Consider the following 14,115-nt stretch of genomic DNA (forward strand, 5'->3'; position numbering starts at 1 on the left):
CCCATTGGGCAATTGCCAGGATTTGATTGGCTGATGGGAAAGCTATATCAAGCCTCCAGCAAAGGTTACTATTTTTAAAGAGGGTCATTTAAAATTGATGTTGTTCAGTGATTGGCTAATGCTTCTGAAGGAGCATCACAGGAAATACATGTGATTTAATTTTGCATATTTGTGATTGTATCGTTTGATCAATGGCATCAAAATATCATATTAGGATGTAGTTAAATAGTTTGTGTATCATTTGAGTTTCAAATTCATTGCTATTGAGTGAATGAATGACGCACTGTCTCCTCTTGTCATTTAACACAGATTTGGTGAGTTATTCTAAGTGTTCTTGCTGTGTTTGCTGATATTCATGTTACCTGCGTTTCAATTGCTTGAATGTTCAAGTGAGATGATATAGTGACAGGGAAATGCTGTTATTTTCTCTGTGAGCAATAATGACTTCAAATTTCAGTGTAATATAGGTCAAATGTACCCCAAGGCTTCCTTGATCCTTTGCCATAAATAGGATCTTAATGTCAATAGTAACAAATCACAGATAATCTTCTGGCAATATTTATCTTCCCTTCAAAATTTATACTAAAAATATATCTGGAATCCAATTATCCTCGAATTATCCATCCATGTTTTCAGTTCGATTTAAATTACGCAGAAACATAGAAAAGTACTTCATAACCCACCATGTCTGCACCATTCATGGTGCCAAATTAAACTAATTCCCACCTGCCTGCACATGGACCAAATTCCTCTATTCTCTACCTGTTCATGTGTCTAAATGCCTCAGAAACATTGATATGCTGTCTGTTTTTACCACCTCTCCTGGCAGCACATTCCAGACATCTACTTTATAAAAAAAAAGTACGGTTAAATCTCCTTCAACATTTCCCCTTCTCAACGTAAACTTCTGCCTGTTATATTTTACATTTTCACCCTGGGTCTATCTACCTTAACTTTATCTCACATAATTTAATATAGCTCTATCAGGAATTTATATACTTCTGTTAAGTGAAAAGTCTAAATTTGCACAAGTTTTCATATTGGTTCCATCATCTTATATTAACAGTTTAGAAATGGTTAGGTTTCATTGATGAGTACAGTGTAATTGAAAATATATTCCCTTGTATTTTCCCAACAAAGACCAAGAAGTGAAAAGCAAACTAGCTGCACGTGCTGAAAACCTGAAACAAAAGTCTAAGCTATCAGCAAATCAGATGACATCAGTGGATCAGAGATTTTTTTGTTCTATCCACCTCTTTTTTTTCCAGCTCCATGATCATTGACCTGAAACATTAATGTTAACTGTAAATGTTGTTTCTACATTATTTAATACTAATAATTTGAAATCTTCTGATCTTGTTAGGAGATTGAAAATTGTATCTCCGCTTGTAGCTACTAGTCATTAATGTTGGCCAGTTGCAAATTCTTCAGTGGCTATGTCTACATTTGGATAAAATGGTGGTACTCAAAATAAAGTGTTTGTTTACATTCAGAACATACATACAAAATTAGTTATCATTAATGTTTGCTCATTTTAGAATCAAAATCAAACCAAAATTAATTGAAGAATAATCTATTTAGGATCGTCAGAAAATTGTACTTTGTTCTGATTTTAGTCAGGTAGTACAGCTCTTTCATAAATGTATATCAATCCCCTTAAATGTGAATTAAAAAATTGTTGGAAATAAAATTTAAAATGGATAATTAATCTGCTTTACTTCACAGCACATAAAAGAGAGCAGAGAGAAAATCAAAATTCCATTTTGCTGAATGTTTTTACATTAATTTTTTTGTCAATTTTTTACATTTAATTGGCTCAAAAACCAATGATAAAGTGATTTTGTTTTCTTGTATTAGTATATTCTGAATGAGGGTGAGTTCATCATTGGAGTGGACAGAATCAAAGTGTTAAGGCTTTGGCTCAAGGTACTTTGGCAAGAAGAGGCTGAGGTGATGGTGCGGGAGCTGAGGTAAGGACATTTCTATCGATAGGTAGGCAAATGCAAGGGCAGGTTTTATTTATCTTATATATTTTTTTCCTGTAGTCATAGACAGTAGGAATGACAGCCAGGGCAGGAGAATGCTCCTCTTGCAGTATGTGGGTAGTTAGGGAAGCCAGCAGTATCCCTGAGGTTGTATTATAGGCCACCCAATAATCAGCAAGAATTGGAGGACTAAATCTGTAGAGATAGCAGACAGCTGCAGGAAACATAAGTTATTATAGTAGGGGATTTTAACTTTCCACATATTGACTGGGGCTCCCATATTGTAAAAGGGCTGGATGGCTTGGAGTTGGTCAAATGTGTTCAGGAAGGTTTTCTAAATCAATATATAGAGGTACCAACTAGAACAGTTCAATACATTTTGGGTCCAGTGATCATAATGCCATTAGTTTCAAGTTAGTTATGGAGAAGGATAGGTCTGGTCCTTGAGTTGAGATTCTAAACTAGAGAAAGTTCAATTTTGAAGAAATGAGAAAGGATCTGGAATGCATGGATTGGGGTAGGTTGTTTTCTGGCAAGGATGTGCGAGGTTAAATGGAAGACCTTCAAAGGTGAGATGTCGAGAGTACAGAGTTTGTTTGTTTCTGCCAGGTTTAAAGGAAAAGTTAACAGGAAGAGGGAACCTTGTTTTTTGAGGATATTGGGGATCTGGTTCAGAAGAAGAGAGAGGTGTATAGCAGGCATAGGCAATGGAGCAAATGAGATACTCGAAGAGTATAAAAAATGCAAGAAAAAAATCAAGAAAGAATATAGAAAGGCTAAAAGAAGACATGAGGTTCCTTTGGAAGACAAGGTGAAGGAAAATCCTCAGGGTTTCTACAGGGATAATAAGAGCAAAAGATGAGTAAAGCTCAAAATTGGTCCCCTTGAAGACCAGAGTAGTTGACTATGTATGGATCCAAAAGAGATGGAGGAGATTTAAAAATTTTTTTGCATCAGAATTTATTCAGGAAAATGGCACAGTCAAGGGAAGCTAGGAAAACAAGCAGTGAGGACATGGAGCTTATACATATTCAAGAGGAAGAGCTGCTTGCCATCTTAAAGCAGATAGGGGTGGATAAATTCCCAGGGCCAAACCAAGAAAGGGCATGTGCGGTAAATAATAGGGTACTGAGGAATGCAGTAGAACAGAGGGACCTGGGGATATAGATACATAATTCCCTGAAAGTGGTGTCACAAGTGGATAGGGTTGTAAAGAGAGATTTTGGCATATTGGGCTTCATAAATCAAAATATTAACTATAGGAGTTGGGTTGTTATGAAAAGTTATATAAGACTTTGTTGAGGCCAGATTTGGGGTGATGTGTGTGGTTTTTGTTACTTAACTACAGGAAAGATATCAATATGATAGAAAGACTGCAGAGAAGATTTACTAGGATGTTGCCCGGACTTCAGGAACTGAGTTCAGGGAAAGCTTAAACAGGTTAGGACTTTATACCCGGTAGCGTGGAAGAACGAGGGGAGATTTGAAAGAAGTATTTAAATTATGAGGGGTAAATGCAGACAGAGTAAGTGTAGGTTGGCTTTTTCCACTGAGGGTTGGTGAGGTACAAACCAGAGGATATGGGTTAATGGTGAAAGAGGAAAAGTTTAGAGGGAACATTAGGAGGCACTTCTTCACACAGAGAGTGGTTGAAGTGTGATTTGAGCTGCCAACTGAAGAAGCAAATGCATGCTCAATTTTAACATTTAAGAAGAATTTGTTAGATACGTTTACATGCATGAGAGCAGTATGGAGAGCTATGGACTGGATGCAGGTCAGTGGAGCTTGACAAAAAAAATAGGCACAGACTAGAAGGGCCAAAGGTCCTGTTTCAGTTCTGTAATGTTTTATAATCCTATGTAGTTCTATGCAGAAAATAGTGGCACTACTGGAGCCTCTATAACACCAATGCTGGCACTGGTGCAGACCCACAGGGAGTAAGAAGCAGAGATACTATGCTCCCGCAGGGTCCAACTGCCCAGTCAACTGCTGTCTGCTCTGCACATGCTTTGAACAGCCGGTTAAAGGAGACAATGGCAGTTTCATTTAAAATCTCACGGCCATACATTCGGCGCCCAAAATGGCAGCGCCTCTGATCGGCAGCATGCACAAGGTGTTGCAGACTCCAGGGGAGCAGAGGACTGGAGCAGGATACCACAAATCAGGGAGACTGCCTGAGAAGGAGGAGCAGAGGAGATACCTCACGGGACAGGTTTAAAGGAAAAGTTAACAGGAAGAGGGAACCTTGTTTTTTGAGCATATTGGGGATCTGGTTCAGAAGAAGAGAGAGCAGACCCGGAGTGGGGGGGTGGGCTCTGCAGCTGGAAGACCAATACATGCGGTGGGCTGCTAGCGACTCAAGGCGAGGCTGTAGGCTGCTGAAGACTGCTGTCAGGAGACTCGCGCAAGGCTTCGGATTGCTGGAGCCTGGCTTGAAACCGGCTGAAGGGGTACCAAGTTTCAGAACTGGGATGCGAGGGAGTGCTGAAGGCACTGAAGGGTTCCTGACTATGTTGGAAGTTTGGATCTGAAGCTTGGGTTGCCATATGGTCTGGACTGGACTCAGTGCGACTGCGGAGGCTCCAGAAGTGCTAGAGGTGAATCCACAGACTCTTGATGACTCCGGGGAGACTCTCCTTTGCTTCTCTTTATCTGATTGTAAGAGGCGCTTCAGGCAATTTCTGCCAATGGTGAATCTGTCTGTCTTAGAGCAGGAAAAAGCAATTTCATGTAGTATGACACTGTTTTATTACAATGACCATAAGCTGAATCTTGAATCTATGGTTCAAATATAATGAATCAAGATAAAATTAGCATCCTTCACAGTCAGTGAAGCTATCAACTAAATCATGAGAAACTGTGGGTTCTGAATCCAATCAATGCAAATTATCCAAGATATACCTGTATTTATTTCTTGAAGCAACTATAGTGGTATATGATTTCTCACATTCAGAATGATGCTTAACAATGTATTTCTGTTGACAGCTATGGAGTGAATTAATTGGCATTTAATCGGTTCAGCTGGTGATTAACTGATACTGACCTACTTCATGCAAATGTTATGTGCAAGATGTATACTGTCTAGTTCTTTAAGAAGGCAACGGAACATTATTTGCAAAGAAGTTTTGAATAACACTGAATTGTTCATGAACAATCTCTCTCACAATATGATGGAGTGTATTGAGATTATTGATGAAGCATCCAAAAATAGTTTGGCAGAGTATGATTCATCAAAGCTTGAATTACTTCCTTCAGTGACAGTCCAGAGGCAAAAAAGGACGAGGAGGTGAACTATTCCTTCTGGTTAAAAATTAGTTCATGCATATCAATTTTTTGCCCTGCAAATGATAGTGGGCACAGCCCAGAAGATAACAGGCAAAACCCTCCCCTCCATCAGGAAGATCTCAGGGAATGTTGCCATCAGAGAGTACCAGCAATCATCAAGGATCCACACCACCCACCTCATGCTCTATTCTCACTGCCACCATCAGAAAAGAAGTATAGAGGCCACAAGATTTGCATTAGAGCTGCTACCCCTCCATCATCAGACTCCTTAGCAACCAACTCGATCAGGGACATTTAACGACTCATACTTTTGCACTTTATTGTTTTTTTTCCTCTCTATATTGCACATTCAGTTGTTTTTATTTCTTTATTTGTTTACATCTGTATGTTGTATTCAGTTTGTTTTTGCACTACCATTCATTGGTAATTCTGCCTCACCCACAGGAAAAGGAATCTCAGGGTTGTACGTGATGTCATGTCTGTACTTTGACAATAAATCTGAAATAATTTGGGGAAAGTTAACACTTCTGTAGGCCTGAAGTTTTGCTGCACCATGTTTTATCCTCGGTGACAAGTCGCTTCTAAATCACTTCTTGTGTTTAATCTTTCCACCACTGAGCCATGTTCAATAATTTTTCTGTTTTTAATCTCATTGGAATTGTCAAAACTTCCCTAAATTCATCCACTTTTTGCAGTTGATTCAAATAAGGAATTGGGGAACTGTTGTCAAAAGTTCCTGTTTCTCAAAGTTAGAAGAAATTAGCACTATTTGGAAAGTAGTAATGAAAATATGTGCAGAAATCACATATAAATTGAATAATGATTTCCTCTTCAACACATTGTTTTGAGAGGTGTTCATGTATCAGTTATTAATTATGACATAATAGTTGGTTGAATTGAGGTGGAAGGAGCTGATAAATTGAGGTAGTGGAAGTAGAAATAGAATGTGAAATAAGATTTGTAAATATTCTGCTTTATCCTCAGTCTACTGTTGAGATGCAGTGTGAAGTCAATGCTTAAAAGTAGAACTTGTGTCAGTCATGGAAAAAATATGTTTATGTCTTTCATTTAATTCATGCTAATTTAAACAAATTAAATGAAAACAAAACGGTGCGTAGATCTCATGGCCCAAATTGAGTTTGTCATGAGTCTGTGGAACTTGTTGCCATAGGTGGCTGTGGAACCAAAGTTCTTGAGTGTCTTTAAGGCCAAAATTAGTCAGGGCATCAAAGGTTATGGGGAGAAGGTTGGGGAATGGGGCTGAGTGGGGAGGATGGATCAGCTCATGACAGCATGGTAGAGCAGACTCGATGGGCCGATTGGCCTACTTCTGCTCCTATATCTTGTGATCTTGTGAGATCTGGCTCAGATGTCTATTGGGTTGCCTGTAGCCAGGTAAACCTCTCTCGACCTTGTGGCTCCAGACATCCTGCTGGGCTTGCTACTGGGTCTTGTCTCTCCCATGAAGCAAAGCACAGCACAAGCAGAGACTGGGCTGCAGGCCCCATCCACAGAAGGCAACTAGCAGCTCAAGGTATTAGTTAATCTTTACACTGATACTGAATCCTTCTGGTAACTGTAGATATTTAGAACTAACTGAATTTTTTTTTCTATTAAACAGCAATATTATGATCATACTTAATAGATTTGTTTAAAAACATCTCCAGCATGTATATTGATGGAATATTATTCTTTTCAATTAGATTTTTAATGAAATTTGCCAATAATGCATCTGCTCTGTGGTGAGAGATCAAATGTGAAATGTACCCAGCCCTTCAATTCAGGTTGTTCTGAAAATGCCCTGATTCAATGTGCAGAAGACAGAGAGGACACTAACGCAGGGATCTGACTTCTAGCAGATGCTATGTGCAGAGTGTGTAGGCACAGAAGCGTGAATTTCATAATGCAGTCAGTTAGGAATTGTGGAGGACCCACCGGTTAGTTATTAGCCTGAAGCAAGCCAATTGTTCATAAACCTGAAGCTGAATGCAAGGAGTGAACTGGGAAGAGGCAAATCCAAATTTGCCCAAAATTGGTTAATTGCCTTGATTATGTGTGTAAAATGCTGTGATTTCAATGACAAACCAAAAAAAGTCCATAATTTTCCTTTTGGATCCTTCTAACATCAGAAGATGCATCATGGAATACCAACACATGGCTAGAAGGCCCCTTTGATGCATTCATGTTCTGCATTGTCTACAAGCAGAAGTGTCACTGATCCTTGCAGCTGCAGGATTCATGAGGAACCTGCCCTGTAACTCAACTTTAATATAGGAACTCGTTCAATTCCCCTTTGGGTCCTCGCCACCCATATCAGAACCCAACTACCACCTGCTCCCTCACCCACCCAGCAAGTCTGCAAACCTATTCAGTCACCCTTCCATGGCAACTAATTGTTTTGATCCCCATACTATTGAGTGGCACTCCCCTAAACTACTGACCATTCAACAATCACTGACCACACGCCTAGCCACCAATCAGCCTCCTCAATTGCCAGTCTCACCCCTAAATCCATTCTTGCCCATACTAATCCTTTATGACCACAGATCCTACCATATCTGTCAATCCTAAATTACCTCCTCTTGTTCTGTAGCAACCGGCAAAGGCAAGTATTCACCCCATGTTTGGCCTGGCAAGTCTAATATGAATGATATGCTAAATCAGCACAAAATGAATGCTTTCTGACTACTTCCCAGATCCCAGCCAGTGGCCATAGTGACGCTTTGTTTATAGTCATACAGGAGGTTCTATTCCTTCCAATCTACTCTCTTTGGAGCACATACAATTTCCCTTATGAACAATATCCTCAAGATGGCAAAATGTTACACATGTTCCCAGTCCCTGCTTCAAAGATTCAGAAATATGAAACATGATATTCGCTCTGATCTTGAATGCCATTGTCAAAGCAGTGTTTCCATGCTGTGTTGAAATTAAATTGGAGCCTGCGATCCTAAATGATGGGCAAGTCACAACTAAATGTTTCCAATTGCATTGCTTACACAATGGTCAAAATTAAATATTTACTTATATTCTATTTTTATGCATTGATGATGAAAAGGAGGCCCTGATCACTTTGAAATGTATGTATTTTTTACAGAGCTAGGTAGAACAGATATGGGGAGAATACTTCCCTTGGCTAAGAGTCTATAATAGGATAAGACAGGCAAGACTTAGCTGAGAACCTTGTAGAATTGTCTACCTTGAAGGCAAATGGATGCCAAGTCACTGAGCGCATTGAAGAAGGGAGTCAATAGATCTCTAGATCAAAAGGTGTAATGGGCACGGGAAGAGAGGAGGCAAGTGGGATTGAGATGGAGGATCAGTGGTGATTGCACTGAATGGTCTTCTCCTTTTTCTATTTCCCTTTGTTGTGAGTAGAAGTGGATATAATTATAAAAGCAAATCGTGCAAGTAGCTCTCATATTGATGACATTTGTATCCAAGTAGCCATTGGAAAATCAGTTTAAAATGTAAGCATCAGTCATATAAATATTGAAAAAACCCTGATTGATTGGCTAACTTACTCTGTGCTGATACATTGAGGCATTGATGACATGTGATGCAGCATGGCACCTGCCAGTGGGAAGAAGCTGTATAAACATTGAATGAACTTATTACCTTTAAAATGCTTAAATCGCTTAATGATGCTGACACATTGCATTAGTTAAACTGACCTAAAAATGTTTGGCCATTGATTTTCATTTGTGCTCAGCATCTACTACCTCTTGTGTCAGTGCCCAATAATAGTCGGGCAACATTGATGGATTCCAGTTGCCCTGATACCGCTTTTCCATGGCTGCAATGTCCTGATGAAACCTTTCACCGTGTTTGTTCTAACTGCACCAAGATCAGCAGGGAAAAAGTCCAAGTGCAAATGAATTTTCAATGACAGCTTGTACTTCATGATGTCATATGCTTGAAGTAGACTTGAAATCTCAAAGATAGATTATATCTAAAAAAGATACATGATAGGAAAATTTTAAGGAGATTTTCATGATCAGTAGCCTAAAATCCACAAAATACACCCAAAAGTGTTCAGGAAGCAAAATCTTCATTGTCCAGTGTTATCTATCTAATTGCCTGATCTCAGATGCTAAGCAGGCTCAGGCCTCGTCATTACTTGGAGGGGAGACCAGCTAGGAACACCAGGTGCTGTAGGTTTCTGTGAGGGTTGCTGAACAAAGTGGTCACTGTCTGCCTTACGATAGGCAAAAGTTAAAGAATTTCATCTATGTTACATTCTGAATGTAGTATTATATGACAATAATGGAACCTTTAACCTTTAAGCTTTCAGCTTCATCTCACTTTCATATTTAGCTATAAATGACATATTTCACTACCAAGAACTATAGAAATGTCTTTCTATGCCATTTCCTGCAGCAGAATTTATTCTCATATAAAATTGTCCAGATTTTTGGAAGAGGTTATTGGTGAAAATTTATTATGATTAAAAATTATCTTTCTCTCACTTAACCTTATGAGTTAATAGAAACAGTATTTCTATTAACAACAGTGACATTTTCTACTGAGGGAGCAAATTATGCTTGCAATCACCAGGGTAGAGGTAGTGAAAACATTACTGGAACTGTGGGTGGACAAGTCTTCAGTTCATAAGGCTATAAGTCAACAAATATAACTTCTTTAATCAAAAGGGAAAGAAATAGAAAGCAGAAAACTAAGGCTAGTTAGATTGACATCTGTCATGGGGGAAAACACTTGAAACTATAATTAAAGATGTTACCACAGGCCACACTGAAAAATTCAAGGTCATCAGCCAAAACAGCAGCTTGTTTCACCAATTTATTGGAGTCCTTTGGATGTACCATGTGGTGCAGATAAAGGGAAAGCAGAGGATGTGCTCAGAATTTCAGAAGTAGTTACATTAAAAGTTTACAACTCCTAATAAAATCTCATTCTGTAGGAGATCATATGCATTGAAAATTTTCTTGTTAACATGAAACAGAAAGAAGCCACAAATAAATAAATTTGTGTTTTTCTGATTACCGTGGCTCAAAATCTGATGTGATACAAGGATCAGTGATCTTCAACTCTGTGATTCATACAAATATCTAGCATGAAGGCACCGAGGGGAATAATTGCTGAGCACATTGAGACAAGAAGGAGATTAAGAAATGGGCTTAAAGACATAGGGATATAAAAGAAACATCTTATCAAAATGGTGAGGGATTTTAGTGCTCTGGAATGCAGAGGCATAAGTGTGCTTTAGTACATGGTTCACAAAAGACTGGTATGCAGAGACAGCAGGTAATTAGTTAAGCTAATAATTTGCATTCAAAATTAAAACATCGACAGAGGTGAAAGTCCAGAATGAAAATGAAGTACTGGAAAGATGAAGCAGGTTTGCTGAAGGGTCATTTATTCTGTTTTCGTCTTTATGGAATGTTTTAATTTATCGCTGGGGGAGTTGATTAAAATAGTAGGGAGGTTCATAATACAATTAAAGCATATTATCTAATCCTGAAAGGTTGCAGAGGTACCTAGGTGTTCTCTTGCATTATTAAGGTTATTGAGGAGGTGCTGGTAACGATTAGGAAGAAATTCAAATTTATTGCAAGAAAAATAAATTCTCCCAATGGCCTGTGTGGGTTTTCCCTGTGTGCTCTGCTTTTCACCCACCCTCCAAAAATATATGGGGTCATTAGGTTAATTGGGTGTAATTGGGCGGCATGGGTTTCAATGGCTGAAGCAGTTTCTAATGTGTTGTAAAATAAATAAACCATTTTGCTATTTTATTTATGTCAGTAGCTTTTTGGAATGAGGTCTCTAACCCAGTAACATTTATGTCCCCACATTGAGTAGCCATGTATGGAGACAAATTCAGCTGTGAATAAACAGAGCTTCTCCGATTAGGATGATCATACTTTTCAAGTTGCTGAAATAATAAGACTGACAACTAGCAACTCGTTCCAATTGCACTTTATTTACTTGTGTATAAGCAGAGCAGCACATGCATGTCACTGAACTGGTCTGAGAATTCCATGCAGATGTTTACCTTTATACCCCATGGCACTGACCTCCATCATAATGTAATGTTTCAAGCATCTGGTAATGGAAGGCATCAAAGCACATTTCCCAGAGAATCTGGACCCATTTCAATACACCTATAGAAGAAACCGTTCCACTGACAATGCTATAGCCTCGTACTTCTCTCCGTCCTGATCCACCCGAGGAACTGTGCCTCATTCGCTAGTTTGTTATTCATTGACTTCAGCTCACCATTTATTATGATCATTACCCAGAGTCTGATAGAGAAGCTGTCCTCTCTGTGTCTCAACATCCCTCTGTGTAACTGGATTCTGGACTTACTAACAGAAAGACCACAGTCTTTCCATGTCGGTAGCAGAATGTCAAGCACCATCACTCTGAGCACTGGTGTACCTCAGGGCTGTGTGCTCAGCTTGCTCCAGTTCACGCTACTGATGCATGATTGCATCACCAGATCCAGCTCCAACAGTATCCTTGTCAGCAACAGTGATGAGTGGTACTACAGAGAAGAGGTGGAAAATCTCATTATGTGGTGGGAGAGCAACAACCTAAGTGGACAAGATCAAGGAAATGATTGTGAACTTCAGGAGGACCAGGAACAACCACCCTCAACTGCACATCAATAACCCTGTAGTGGAGAGAGTGGAGAGCACCAAGTTCCTTGGAATCCACTTAACTAGTGACCTATCATGGACATGCAACATCTCCTCACTTGTCGAGAAGGTGCAACAGTGACTGCACTTCCTGAGAAGACAAAGCTAATGGCCAGGAAAATACCAACCTTCTGCAGGAGCTCCAATGAGAGAGTCCTGGCCAGCTGCAAAAGGATGTGGTATGGTTTCTGCAGAGAAAAGGATTGAAGATTAATCAACAGGACCATAGAGTGTGAGAGAGGATTACTAGGGTATACCCTGCCCAGATCGAGATGGTCTACTGGGATCGTTTTTTCAAGAGGGTGTGCAAAATCTTTGACGACTTCTACCACCCCACACACATTATCTTTCTTGTTGGGAAAGAATACACGAGTATCTGAGCCAGCCAGCTTCTTCCCATGGGCAGTGAGAATACTAAATGACTAAAAGAACTGCTCACACAAACCGTCTGAGACTGTAATATTTATGAAATAATATTTATTTATTTATTTGTATATAGGAATACTTGTCCTGCATATGTATTGTTTGTCTATGAGCTATGTCTGGTTGAGTGTCTACATGTTTTGCACCGAGGTCCAGAGAACACTTGCTTTGGGTTGTACTTGTGTAATTGCATGATAATAAACTTGACACACTTTTCTCCAGTAGGATTGTTATGTGTTGTTAAATAACTATAAGTTACAAATTATGGAATAATATAGAAACATGAATTAAGCAATGATCAGATCAAGATGTTCAATTATACTTTAATTAAAATAAATGCAATTGCCCAATAATAATTAGGACTCTTCTCTCTACTGCTATATTAGCAAAAATGGTGGTGTAGTTGGAGATGCTTTAAAAGCAGCATTGTTGCTAGTGGAGATCTGTGGAGAGCAAGGAACAGAGACACAGCGCTCTCCTGTGTGAGGTATTGGTGGGATTTTTTAAAATCTTACCACCATGAGGGCTTGGCCCCAAGATGATGGCATCAATGTACAGCAGCAGCCACGAGGGTTACAAACTCCGGGAAAACAGAGGACTGGTACAGAGCACCAGGAAACAAAGAGAATGCCTCTGTTTGAGGAAGCAAAGCAGAGGAGATGACCCATGGGACGGTGAGCATGGCAGTGGACCACTAAGGGGCTCTGGAGCTGAAGAACATTCAGGTGGAAATCTGTTGCTGACCTGAAGCAAGGAACCTATATAGGCTGCGGGTTGTTGGCATCTGCTGTCAAAAGACACACACCAGGCTGTGAACTACTGGAGGCTGGCTCGGGACTGGCTGACGAGGTACTAAGATGCGAAAGGGTGCCAAGGGTGATGGAGGCTTCCTGATCATTGTCAGAGGTTTGCATCTGGAGCTCGAGTTGCTGATGGTTTGAACTTGAGGCTACGTGGCTACATAGGCTGCAGGAACTCCGGAGGTGAATCCATGGACACCCAATGACTCTGGGGTGGACTCTCTTTTACTTCTCTTTCTCTGGGCAATTTCTGTGGGTAGTGAATTTATGCATTACAGTAGACTAAATGAAATTTACATGACAATAAAATAATCTTAAATCTTGAATAAACTGAAACAAAAAGCAAAAACAAAAAGTGCTTGCTGCAGTTAGTTTCTATCTTCCCTTTTCATACTTCATACTCTCAGCATCTGTATTTCATGATTGGTCTCTTTCAAGGACACAGGTCGGTTTTACAATAACTGTTATCTCTATTAATCCTGTCTGGAAAGGTAATCAGGAATCCCTGCTGGTGTACTTCCTCACAGAATTTCTTTGAGGCATTTTAACTGTCAGTGTGCTGCAGCATCCACAATACAAAATGTAATGAGATCGTTGACAAATCAAATGCCTGTGTACAATACCAAGGGAAAATCACGTTCTTCTAGTAAACCCTGGTTGAGAGAGAAGGGAAAGAGATCCGACCGCATTCCACAGCTTCTCCTTGGGAGGGGTAGTGAGGAGAAATACCTGGAATCCTGAAAAGTTACCATGCGTGAGTTTCTCAGGATCAGTCAATGATTCAGTCAATTTGTCACAGTAAATTGATCATGGACCTCAGGAGGACCAGAAAGGACCACCCCCCACTACACATCAATACTCTGCAGTGGAAAGAGTAGAGAGCACCAAGTTTCAAGTTTACCAAACTAATGATCAATCGTGGACACACATCTCACTTTTCAGGAAGGTGCCATTTTTAATTCA

General features: G+C 39.7%; 1 protein-coding gene and 1 long non-coding RNA gene across 2 annotated transcripts in view; both read left to right on the top strand.

The window, feature by feature from the left end:
- The first annotated feature begins 53 nt into the window (after positions 1–53).
- Positions 54–5,076, top strand: LOC138743415 (uncharacterized). Its single transcript, XR_011344867.1, has 3 exons — positions 54–314; positions 1,858–1,970; positions 4,971–5,076. It is a non-coding gene; the product is annotated as an uncharacterized lncRNA (long non-coding RNA).
- Positions 5,077–6,720: 1,644 nt separating this feature from the next.
- The window catches only part of LOC138743413 (E3 ubiquitin-protein ligase TRIM8-like), a 41,260-nt gene continuing 33,865 nt past the window's right edge, over positions 6,721–14,115 (top strand). Inside the window, exon 1 of the mRNA XM_069898774.1 lies at positions 6,721–6,804. The gene's annotated coding sequence lies outside the window, so the exon portion shown is untranslated. The remainder of the gene's footprint in view (positions 6,805–14,115) is intronic.

The sequence above is a fragment of the Narcine bancroftii genome, chromosome 9, assembly GCF_036971445.1.
Source record: "Narcine bancroftii isolate sNarBan1 chromosome 9, sNarBan1.hap1, whole genome shotgun sequence".
Classification (NCBI taxonomy): Eukaryota; Metazoa; Chordata; class Chondrichthyes; order Torpediniformes; family Narcinidae; genus Narcine; species Narcine bancroftii.